Below are 13,219 nucleotides of genomic sequence, written 5' to 3'. Positions count from 1 at the left end.
AGTAGGTACAGTTAGGATTATCTTAATGTTGGAATTAGCATACAGAAATTTCAAACAAGTATATTAATATCTTCAATAATTTAAAGGAAGATGGACAAAATGCATTAAGTTATAGATTCCTAACAGAAATTCAAACAATAAAAAAGAACTAAAAGAAAATCCTAGAAATAAAAAAATGTAATATCTAAAGTGAAAAGGTCACTGGATGGACTTAAAATAGGTTATAGGCTATAGAAGCAAAGATCAGTGAACCTTAAGATAGGTCAGTAGAAATTATCTAACCAAAAGAGCAATAAGAAATAAAAATTTACCAAAAAAAAATTGACAGAGGCCTAGTGACCTGTGTGACAATATCAAATAATTTATAGAGGTGTATTTTAGTTCCATAAAAAAAAAGAGAGAATAGACCAAAAATATTGGAGGAATAATGGCCCCAAAGGTCTCAACTGTGTTCACAAATACCAACTTAAAAATCCAAGAAGCTCAGTACATTCCAGCAAGAATAAATACATAGAAAACAACACCTATAGTTATCATAGACAAACTACTGAAAAATCAAAGGTAAAGAGAAGATCTTAAAAGAAGCCAGAACAAAAGGAAGCATTTCATAAAGAGCAGTAATGAAGGAAATAAAAAAAATGTTTAAAGTATCATTTAAAGAGGTTTCTGTTTTTCTAAACTCTATTCTGAAAAGTGTCCTTGGACAGAAACCTGGAGCAAATATGGCACTAACCTTATGTGTTTCTATTCTCAAGGATCACAATCTTGCAATGTCTAAAACCTGAAATACTTAGGAATGAAGTTAACAACAATGACAACAAAGTCCAACTCCACTACACTGAAAATTACAAAACATTATGGATATAAATGAAAGTTTTCCTAAATAAATAGAAAAATATACCATGTCCATGGAAAGGAAGACTCGAATTTATTAAGATGTCAGTTCTTCCAAATTTAGCAATTGAACACAATCCCAATTGAAATCTCATCAATCAAACTGATAAGCTGTTTTTAAAATATATATGAAAATACATGGGAACTGGAATAGTCAAATCAGTCTTGCAAAAGATTAAGAAATTTTTAGGACTCGCAGTATCTAAAATCAAAAGGGTTTCTGTGATATTTCAGTAATCAAGACAGTGTCATTTCAGCATAAGATTAGGAAAAGAGATCAAGAGAACAGAGTTCAGTATCCAGATATATAGAGTGAGTTGACTTTTGGCAGAGATGTCGATGAAATTCAATGCAGAAAGGAGATTTTTCAGCACATTATGCTGAAACAATTGGATAAATCTATTAAAATTGTTTTAAAAATTAATCTTGATCTCTACTACATACATATATAAAAATTTATTTGGGGAGTGTCATAGACCTAGTTGTAAAAGCTAGAATATATTAATTCCAGGAAAATTAGATATCTATTTTACTTTCTAGGAAAAATAAGAAAATGTTTTCACAACTTTGGAGTGGTCAAAAAGCAGTAAATATGAAAGAAAAGTAGATAAGATTGGGCTTCTTCAAATTAAAAAAAAATTTTTTTGTCAAAAGACACTGAAGCAAATAAAAAAATCCTGACAGAAAGTATTCATAATACATATATTTGACAAAGGCCTTGTATTCAAAACATATAAAACATCTCTCACAACATAAAAATAAGAGGACAGCACTTCAATTTAAAAATAGGCAGAAGTGGGAGTTCCCGTCGTGGCCCAATGGTTAACGAATCCGACTAGGAACCATGAGGTTGCGGGTTCGGTCCCTGCCCTTGCTCAGTGGGTTAACGATCCGGCGTTGCCGTGAGCTGTGGTGTAGGTTGCAGACACGGCTCGGATCCCGCATTGCTGTGGCTCTGGCGTAGGCCGGTGGCTACAGCTCCAATTCCACCCCTAGCCTGGGAACCTCCATATGCCACGGGAGCAGCCCAAGAAATAGCAACAACAACAACAATAACAACAACGACAAAAAAAAAAGACAAAAAAAAATAAAATAAAAATAGGCAGAAGTTTGAGCAGACACTTCATAAAATGTGATATTTGAAAAACTAATAACCACTTGGAAGGGTTCTCAACAGTCCTCAGGGAAATGAGTATTAGAACCACAATGAGATGCCACTGCACACTCACTAGAACAGCTTTAATTAAAAATAATAAAAACAAAAACTTTGACCAAATCAAATGTTGGTAAGGATATAGACTCCTGGAATCCTTGTACTAAGCAATTTTTTATAGGTAGGTATTAAATATCTATTTAGGAGTTCCTGTCATGGCGCAATGGTTAACAAATCCAACAAGGAACCATGAGGTTGCAGGTTCGATCCCTGGCCTCACTCAGTGGGTTAAGGGTCTGGCGTTGCTGTGAGCCGTGGTGTAGGTTGCAGATGCGGCTTGGATCTGGCATTGCTGTGGCTCTGGTGTAGGCCAGTGGCTACAGCTCTGATTAGACCCCTAGCCTGGGAACCTCCATATGCCATGGGAGGCCCTAGAAAAGGCAAAAAGACAAAAAAAAAACTATTTAAATAGGTAGATAGTTATTTATTAAATAGATATTTGTAAAAGATTTATTAAAAAAATCAGAGAATAGTACATTGGTTGCTTCTGTTAAGTTGGAAAACATGATAAAAATGGCCATGCAGGAAATGTCCAGGTCGCAGGGAATATTCTGTACATTGACTGGGGATGTTGGTTCCCCAGGTGCATATATTTGTTAAAGCTTATTGAACTGTGTAATTATGATCTGTGCATTTCACTGTATGTAAATTTTATGTCACTTAGGATATAATCATAGGGGCTATTGACCATATCAAAATTTTGAGAGTATGAATATGTAGGAAAACATCTTTTTGGGTTTTTTTGTCTTTTTTAGGGCCAAACCCATGGTATATGGAGGTTCCCAGGCTAGGGTTCTAATAGGAGTTGTAACCGCCAGCCTACACCAGAGCCGCAGCAACGTGGGATCCAAGCTGAGTGTGCAACCTACACTACAACTCACAGCAACATCAGATCCTTAACCTGCTGAGCGAGGCCAGAGATCCAACCCACAACCTCATGGTTACTAGTGGGGTTCATTAACCACTGAGCCAGGATAGGAACTACTAGGAAAACATCTTAATGTTACTGATATCATCAGCCCTAGAGGGATAATGTCATAAAATAGCTGTCTTCTCCAGTTATACTTTTCTAGTCACAAGACCATTTATTTTCCTGCTTCTATTCAGCTCAGTCAAATTATTAATGATTCCCAATTACCTACAAATTTTTCTTTTTACCACCTCTAGATTTTTGTGATAAATAGCTTGGAAGAGATAAGACTATTATTACATGATTATATTTGACCTTGTAATTGCTTAATGTATGCACATGCTAATAACATGACTATCCTACTTCCCCTGTCCATCCCACTCTGTCCCCACTTCCCCCTGACAAATACAAGTCTACTCTCCATGTCTGTGATCTGTTTCTGTTTTGAAGATAGGATCATCTATGTCTTATTTTAGACTCCACACATAAGTGATATCATATGGCATTTGTCTCTCTTTTTCTGGCTTACTTCACTTAGTATGAGAATCTCTGGTTCCACTCATGTTGCTGCAAATGGCATTATTTTGTCCTTTTTATGGCTGAGTAATACTCCATTGTATGGCTGAGTAGTATTCCACTGTGTTTATGTACCACATCTTCTTAATCCATTCATCTGTCTATGGACATTTAGGTTGTTTCCATGTCTTGGTTATTGTGGCTAGTGCTGTGATGAATATAGGAGTGCATTATCCTTCTGAATGAATGTTTTATCCAGTTAGATGCCCAGGAGTGGGATTGCTGGATCATATGGTAGTTCTATATGTAGTTTTCTGAGGAATCTCCATAGTTTTCCATAGTGGTGATACCAACTTACATTCCTACCAACAGTGAAGGAGGGCACCCTTTTCTCTACACCCTCTCCAGCATTTGTTATTTGAAGTCTTATTCATGATAGCCATTCTGACTGGTGTGAGGTGGTACCTCATTTTAGTTTTGATTTGCATTTCCCTAATAATTAGTGATGTTGAGAATTTTTTCATGTGCCTGTTGGCCATCCATATGTATTCTTTGCAGAAATGTCTATTTAGGTCCATGCCCATTTTTCAATTGTGTTTTATTGTTGTTCAGTTGTATGAGTTGTTTATATATTTTGGAGATTAGGCCCTTGTCTGTAGCGTCATTTGCAAAGATTTTCTCCCATTCCGTGGGTTGTCTTTTTTTTTTTTTTTTAATGGTTTCCTTTGCTGTGCAAAAGCTTTTGAGTTTAATTAATTCCCATTGATTTATTTTTGTTTTTATTGACCTTATTCTAAGAGGTGGATCAAATAAGATTTGCAGTGATTTATGTCAGAAAGCTTTATGACCATGTTTTCCTCTAGGAGTTTTATAGCATCCGGCCTTATATTTAGGTCTTTAATCCATTTTGAGTTTTTTTTGTGTGTATGGTGTTAGAGAGTGTTCTAATTTCCTTCTGAGATGAGTAAACAGGGATAACCAGCTTATTGGGGAACATTTAAGACTCAGAGTCCAAATCTATTAAATGGCAGTCAAGAGTACATGCTTTTCAATTTTAAATGATTGAGCTTTATGAATTAGAATTGCAAATTTGAATCATATGGTTTTGTACCAGCATATACCTTTGCACTGAGGGCACTTTTTTTTTTTTTTTGGCTTTTTGGCTTTTTGGCTTTTTGCTATTTCTTTGGGCCGCTCCCGCGGCATATGGAGGTTCCCAGGCTAGGGGTCTAATCGGAGCTGTAGCCGCCAGCCTACGCCAGAGCCATAGCAACGCGGGATCCGAGCCGCGTCTGCAACCTACACTACAGCTCACGGCAACGCCGGATCGTTAACCCACTGAGCAAGGGCAGGGACCGAACCCGCAACCTCCTGGTTCCTAGTCGGATTCGTTAACCACTGCGCCACGATGGAAACTCCCTGAGGGCACTTTAAAACAATAAAGTGCAGCAAGGGCTAATTCTCAGACCTAAGAGCAAAAGGATGAATATTGATTGGCTCTTATGTTCCCTCATCTTTATTACGGAAAAAATTATTACCTGCCCTCTACCACATGACTATCTGCTCCAGTCATAAACATGGTCTCAAGGCCATTTAGCTAACTTTTCCCAATGATCTTACTCCACTGGAATGTTGCTAATCTTAGAGTTATTTTGTTTAACTTTTTCTTTGGAGTTCTGGGGCACTTTTTATTTACAGTCTACTTCTTCTCGGATATAACGTTGGCTCTCTTTATACCAACAAAAACATATTAGTTTGCTAGGGCTGCCATATCAAAGCACCACAGACTGGATGGCTCATTCAACATACTTTTATTTTCTGAAAATTCTAAGGACTAGAAGTCTGAGATCAAGGTGGAAACAAGGTTGATTTCTTCTGAAGCCTTTCTCCTTGGCTTGTAGATGACTGTGTCCTCCTTGTGTCTTCACTAGCTCTTTCCTCCGTGTGTATGTGTCCTAACCTCTTCTTATACAGACACCAGTAAGATAAGTCAGATTAGGGCCCATGCCTATGACCTCATTTTAACTTAATTACCTCCTTAAGGACTCTAACTCTAAATACAATCATGTTCAGAAGTGTTGAGGACTTCAACATAAGGATTTTAGGGGCACACAATTTAGCCCATAACAACCACTACTTTATACTGTTCATACAGCTCACTGTGAACAGTGTTGACAGTCTTAGTGTAAGTACAGAAAACTGGCCAAGTCCAGTCTCAGGTTGGATATTTTTCCTGTTCTTTGCACCCTGGTTTGGGGTGGTAAGAGGCAAGGCTGGGAGATGATGACATGGTTGGAGTCAGTAAATCAGGATCAGCCCATGCTTTTGCTGTATAATACAACTTCCTCTTCTCTTTGATCTTGTGCTGCTTTTGATAGTTTTTCAAGAGCTACCTGTGGTTTGGTAGATAAATCACATTTATTTTGGCCTTAAAATATTTACTTAATTGTTAGATCTCTTACTCATTCCATCTTCCTGTGTTTTGCCCACATTTATAGCTCCCTGAATGAATGGAGATGCACAGATGTGACTTGAGTAATTTTGTTGACCAGAGCAAATCTAAAGTGAGGTTTTTTGTTGTTGTTGTTGTTGTTGTTGTTGTTGCTATTTCTTGGGCCGCTCCCTCGGCATATGGAGGTTCCCAGGCTGGGGTTGAATCGGAGCTGTAGCCACCGGCCTACGCCAGAGCCACAGCAACACGGGATCCGAGCCGCGTCTGCAACCTACACTACAGCTCATGGCAACGCCGGATCGTTAACCCACTGAGCAAGGGCAGGGACCGAACCCGAAACCTCATGGTTCCTAGTTGGATTTGTTAACCACTGCGCCACGACGGGAACTCCTAAAGTGAGTTTTTGATACAGGCTTCAGAAGTTACGGTAAGTCTGCTTATCATCAAGGAAGAAAAAGCCCAAGACATACACTTTCTTTGTTTAATTTTGCCTTCTCTTTTTGTAATCATCAAAGGAGAAATGCAAAGCATTCCTTTCTAAAGGGAATTCCATCTTGTCTGAAGTTTTTTTTTTTGTTTGTTTATTTAGTTAGCCATCAAACTCTGTCATACTATCCCTGAAGATAATGTTCATTCTTAATAGAAATGCAAATGGAATTTTTTTTTGTAACCGAGGAGATAGTTCTGAAAGCGAAATTCTAGATCATGTATGAGCTATAACACACTGCCCATAAGTGCTGCAGAACATCTTGAAGGGGAGAGATTGACAACAGTTGTAAATACAAGGCAAGATTTTGTAGAGAATATTTGATTTAACTATACCTCAGAGTATTTGTGCAAGGATTTGGGTAAACTGAGAAATGAGCGGGGGAAAGACCCAAAACGTCTGATTGCAAGAAAGAATGAGATGTGCATATATTATTTTTCTAAATAAATAAAAAGTTAATTTTCCTTTTTAAAGTTAGTATCTGAACTTTGGGTTTTCTCACTTTATATTTTGGGTATAGTACCCTTTTCAGAGTATGGTCAATGTACCCAACTTCCTAGTTACGATCCTATCTCTAGCATTGTAAAATAGAACTGATAGTAATACAGACCCAATGCAGTTGTTGTTAGAGTTAAAAGAGTTAATGCATGTTATGTGCTTAAACTATTGCCTGGAAATATAATAATTATTATTCATTAATAACTCAGAAAAATTAGTTTTTTCTCAGTCTTCCATTTGAATTGAGTCTATTCACTTTTGTGTAATCTAATCCAATATGACAAAAGAGTATATGACTTGGTTTCTTTCCTTTCCTTTGCTCTTTTGTTTGTTTAACTATGGCAAGGTTACCTCATTTAGTATTTTGTCCACTTTGTCCTCTAAGCTAGTATCTTCTAGAGCAGCCTTGTGCCAATTATAACATATACTTTTATTGCAACTAGTGGAGAGAGATTTATTCTCAGAATCAGGCTGGCAAATTTAGACCCATTTTAACTTTGCTAGATATGATTTCTAAATTTCTGAGGATTGCTTTTTGTGTGTATGTGTAAGTGTGTGTGTGTGAGAGAGAGAGAAAGAGAGAGTGTACATACCCCTGTGCATGCTTATTTCATATCTGAATGGGGCTAAACCAATATCTGTTTGCCACTAATAATTTCCAACCTAAGAGTATACAAAAGATAATTGAACGTAATTGTCTCTTCTCAACCTTTGAAATCATATGCTTAATGCTTTTTAATAATAATTTGAGATGATTAATTGGTCTTACATGTAGATACATGTAGCCTCAAAACTTAATTTGTAACAACAAATATAATTTGTAATGCTTTTCTAATGTCACTATTAGCATAGTAACATACTGTTTTGCAAGTGCATTTAATTTTAGAATGAAAGTGTGTTCAAGACCTCTCTACAGAAAATTGGAGTTCCCTTCGTGGTCCAGTGGTTAGCAAACTGGACTAGCATCCAGGAGGACGCGGGCTTGATCCCTGGCCTCACGCAGTGGGTTGAGTACCCGGCGTTGCTGTGAGCTGTGGTGTAGGTCGAGGATGCAGCTCGGATCCCATGTTTCTGTGGCTCTGGCATAGGCCAGTGGCTGCAGTTCCAATTCGACCCCTAGCCTGGGAACCTCTATATGCCATGGGAACAGACCTTTTTAGACAAAAGACAAAAAAAAAAAAAAAAACTTTGTACAGAAAATTACAATACATTGCTAAGATTAATTCAAGAAAACCTGAATAAATGAACTCTGTTATCATGAATTAGATGATTAATATTAAAATGTTAGTTTTCCCCCAAATAACACTACAAATGTATTGCAATCACAATAAAAAAAAAAATGCCAGGAGCTTTTTTTCTTGGTGGAAATTAATAGGCTGATTCTAAATACTATATGGAAATCCAGAGGACCTAGAATCAAAAAATACCTGGAAAAATAAAAACAAAATTAAGGATTTATATCAACAGGTGTCATCTTACTATAAATTCCCAGCTATTAAGATATGTAGTAATAAACATAACACCAAAGGGAATAAAAAACCTAAAAAAATTTACACATACGTGATGACCTGATTTATAACAAAGACTACTCTGCATGAGAGTTTTTTTCAGAAATTGAGCTGGATCAATTGAGTAGCATATAGAGAAATTTAACCTGATTTTTATTTCATATCACACATGAAATTTGGTGATTGCCTTTGTCAGCTCAGGCTGCCATAATGCAGAATTACAAAATGAGTGGTTTAAACAACAGAAGTTTATTTTCTCACAATTCTGGGGGTTCAGAAGTCCAGAATTGGGAGTTCCCCTCGTGGTGCAGCAGAAACGAATGTGACCAGGAACCATGAGGTTGTAGGTTCGATCCCTGGCCTCACTAAGTGGGTTAAGGATCCAGTGTTGCTGTGAGCTGTAGTGTAGGTCGCAGACGCGGCTCAAATCCTGTGTTGCTGTGGCTGTTGCTGGCAGCTGTAGCTCCAATTGGACCCCTAGCCTGGGAACCTCCATATGCTGTAGGTGCAGCCCTAAAAAGCAAAAAAAAAGAAGTCCAGAATCAAGTTTCCAGCATGTGACCATAGCTGCACTTTTTTGCTATGAAGTTAATTCCTTGCTCAGAAACAAACCTGTGTAAAATACTGTCATCATGGATGAAGCATTCCCTAAGTCCACAGATGGTAGTTTAAGCAGAAGCATTTCATGCAGAGAAGGCAAAACCATATCCAGATGGAAGTGGGCTGATAAAATAACCCTGCCACCAGGTAGCTGGCTGATTACGTAGGGGAATGGTGCCATTTCAGGAATGTACCAGGTGTCATATCAGTGTTGATTTCTGCTGCTGGCCAGTTGGGCACTCAGAGGTAGCTATAGCAAGTCACCTTGGTGAATGGAAGTCCATGTTGCTGAGCCTTTGCAAAATTTCCATCCCTGCCACCATGGCCACTTTGTTTGTCAGCCCATTGGGAGATGATAATGGGAACTGGGGAGAGAGGCTGACTGGTATCCACAGAATAGGTCATGCTATCTACTTGGTTATTAATATCCTCCTCTGTTGAGGTCACCCTTTGGTGAGCATTCACATGAGACACAAATATCCTCACATTTTTGCCCATTCAGGGAGGTTTATATACATATCTCTTCCCCCAAATGCTGTGTCAACAATTTTCCAATCATGCTCCTTCCAAGCCACTGAATATCCAGGCATGAATTAGTATATAAACATCTACACCTGGTTGTTATCAAAGAAACCTACTTTAAAGACACAGATTGATTAAAGGTAAAGCTATGAATAAAACACATAGTATGATACCTTTAATAAAAAGAAAACTAGGGTAGCTATAACAGTCTTCAATATGTATATACCTAACAATAGAGCATCAAAATATGTGATGCCACAATTGATAAAAATGTGTCAAGAAATAGATGAATATATAAGTATAGAGACTTCAGTACCCCTTTCTTAATAATTTCAGGTCCAATAGGCAGAAAATCAGGAAAACATTGTTATAACTGATTGGCACCATCAATCAGCTGGGTCTAATTGACATTTATATAATACTTCATAGGACAACAGTAGAAAATACATTTTTCTCAAATCACACAGAACATTCACAGAGATAGATCATATTCTGGGTCATAAAATATACTTTCACAAATTGAAAAGGGTAAATACAGATTATATAAAAAGAACATTGTTTGGGGTGTTCCTCTTGTGCCTCAGAGGGTTAATAATCCAACATAGTGTCTGTAAGGATGTGGGTTCAATCCCTGGCCTTGCTCAGAGGGTTAATAATCCAACATCATGTCTGTAGGGATGTGGGTTCAATCCCCGGCCTTGCTCAGTGGGTTAAGGATCCAGCGTTGCTGCCAGCTACAGTGTAGGTTGCAAGTGCAACTAGAATCTGGTATTGCTGTGGCATAGGACTGCAGCTGCAACTCTGATTCAGCCCCTAGCCTGGGAACTTCCATATGACACAGATGGGGCCATTATGAATATAATGAAAAAAAAAAAGCATTGTTTGAAACTTAAAAAAATCTGGGAATAGGATCTGCCCTCAAAAATCTTAAAACTTTTACAGAAGAGGAAGGTGTATTCATTATTCATTCATATGAAAAATATTTGTTTAATGATGGTTATGTGTTAGGCTTTCCTCTAGGGTCTACTACTATAATGGTGAACAAAAAAGAAATGATTTTTCTTTCATGTAATTTACATACTAGTGGGAAATAAGAGCAGGTAAATAAACACTAGTGTGATAAATTATATGACAAGGTGAATAGTGACTCAAAAGAGCAGCGTTAACTTCCTGAAGGCAGTGATGATTTAATATAATATCAAAAGAATAGTTATGAGGTTATCCAGGTAAAAGTGACAAGAGATGACCAACAATAATCTGAGCAAAGGCATGCACAAAATTTAGGGGGCACATGCCAAGACCAGCTCAGCAGGATGGGGCTGAAGAACAGGTGCTGTGAAACTTAAGGAAAAAAGTTAACATAAAACAAGACACAGAGGCATTTATCTTAAGTAAAGGTGGGAAACGGGGGAATCAAGGTCTCAGGGACCAAGAGCACCAGATCAAGAAACCACTCTGCTTTTATTGTGCTCTTTAGGATGATGTCAAGTGAGGAGGGGCTATGGGTGGAGGATATAGGGTTTGTTTACTGTTTTATAAGTTCTTTTAATATTTTAAAAGTCACTTAGCTGGTAAAAGGTTAAGCTTTTATTCTGACCTTAGGCACATAACAATCATTAGCATTTGAGTTAGCTATGCACAGCATTCCAGAGAATCCTCACTGTGCTTCCGCAAATGGCATGCCTATTTGTGGCATTCCGGTGAGGTTAGCACCTTGGTTCTCTTTGCTAATGCATATTCTGCTAATGACTGCTCCTAAACCACTTGGCCAGGAGGTTCCTCTTTCTCTTATCCCTTAGAGGACATATCGTGCTTGTGCAAACGGCTGCACAGGTCTGGTGTGCCTAGACCAACGCACTATGTCCTCACTCAGCTGATCCTATGAATAGCTTATGCCTTTAGGTCTTTGTTCTTAAGCTTAAGTCATTTACAAGCACTGTGACTTTTTCCAAGCAGGAAGATGGGATAAAGTAAAGCAGGAAGATGGGATAAAGTAAAGCAGGAAGGTGGTATAAAGTAAAGCAGGAAGATGGGATAAAGTAAACCAGGAAGATGGGATAAAGTAAAGCAGGAAGATGGGATAAAGTAAAGCAGGAAGATGGGATAAAGTAAAGCAGGAAGATGGGATTTTTCAGCAAAGAGGCTAAGAAAATTTTGTAGAGACATGTCTTGCAACAGGCACGGCATGCTCATGGAACTGGAAATTTCTTTGTATAGTTGGAGCATATAATTAAAAGTTGATCAGAAATTTAAATGGAAGTGAGCTAAGGTTGAATCATAAAAAGTTTCGTAAACTCTGGTAAGATTAAACTTTTTCCTAAGAGATTTGAGCAGGAAAGAAACATGATCATATTTCTCTTCTAGGAAAGACATACTGGCTGGAGTACGAAGGGTAGACTAGAGAAATTTAAGTCCACAGGCAGGGAGGACATCGGTGTTTGTACTTTGGCAAATACCTTGTCTAAAGAGTAATGGTGATGGTCTTACCAAGGGAAATGTGAAAGATAGAAAGAAGGGAGCATATTACAAATAGGAGTCTCTGAATATATTGCTTCTGAGTCAGTGAAGGTAATTTCTTGGTTCTAGCATGAGCAAGTGACTGAATTTATAAGGTACAGGAGGAGGAGGAACTTTGCGTAAGATGACAAAGATCTTGGTTTTTTTTTTCCTCATTTTGTTTTTATTGAAGTATACTAAATATACAATATAAGTTAAAGGTATTCAATATAGTGATTCACAATTTTAAAGGTTATACTCCATTTGTAGTTATTATAAAATATTGGCTGTATTTCATGTGTTGAACAATATATCCTTAGAGCTTGTTTTATACATGATAGTTTGTACCTCTTAATCCACTACCCCAATATTGCCCCTTCTCTCTTCCCTCTCCCCACTAGTAATCACTGTTTTATTCTATCTGCGAGTATTTCTTTTTTTGTTATAATCACTAATTTGTGTTTTTTATATTCCACATATAAGTGATATCATACAGTATTGTCTTTCTCTCCCTGACTTATTTCATCAAGCATAATGCCCTTAGGTCCATCCATGTTGTTGCAAATGGCAAAGTTTCATTCTTTTTTATGGCCGAGGAGTAGTCCATTGTGTGTGTATGTGTGTGTGTGTGTACACACAATATCTGTTTTATCCATTCATCTGTTGATGGACTCTTAGATAGCTTCCATATTTTGGCAATTGTAAGTAATACTGCTCTGAACATAAGAGTACATTTATCTTTTCGAATTAGTGTTTTCATTTTCTTTGGATAGATACCCAAGAGTGGAATTGCTGGGTCATAAGATTGTTTTATTTTTAGTTTTTGTTTTTTGTTTTTTGTTTTTTTGAGAAACTGCCGTATTGTTTTCTGCAGGGGCTGCATTAATTGACATTCCCACCAATGGTGTACAAGCATTCCCTTTTCTCTGCATCCTGGCCAACATTTGTTATTTGTGTTCTTTTTGATGACAGCCATTCTGACGTATTTGAGATGATACCTCACTGTGCTTTTGATTTGCATTTTCCTGATGATCAGTGATATTGAACATCTTTTCATGTGCCTTTTGGCCAACTGCATGTCCTCTTTGGAAAAATGTCTATTCAGGTCTTATACCCATTTTTA

This window comes from Phacochoerus africanus, chromosome 4 (assembly GCF_016906955.1).
Source record: "Phacochoerus africanus isolate WHEZ1 chromosome 4, ROS_Pafr_v1, whole genome shotgun sequence".
Taxonomy (NCBI): domain Eukaryota; kingdom Metazoa; phylum Chordata; class Mammalia; order Artiodactyla; family Suidae; genus Phacochoerus; species Phacochoerus africanus.
Note: the sequence above shows the minus strand (reverse complement) of the source record.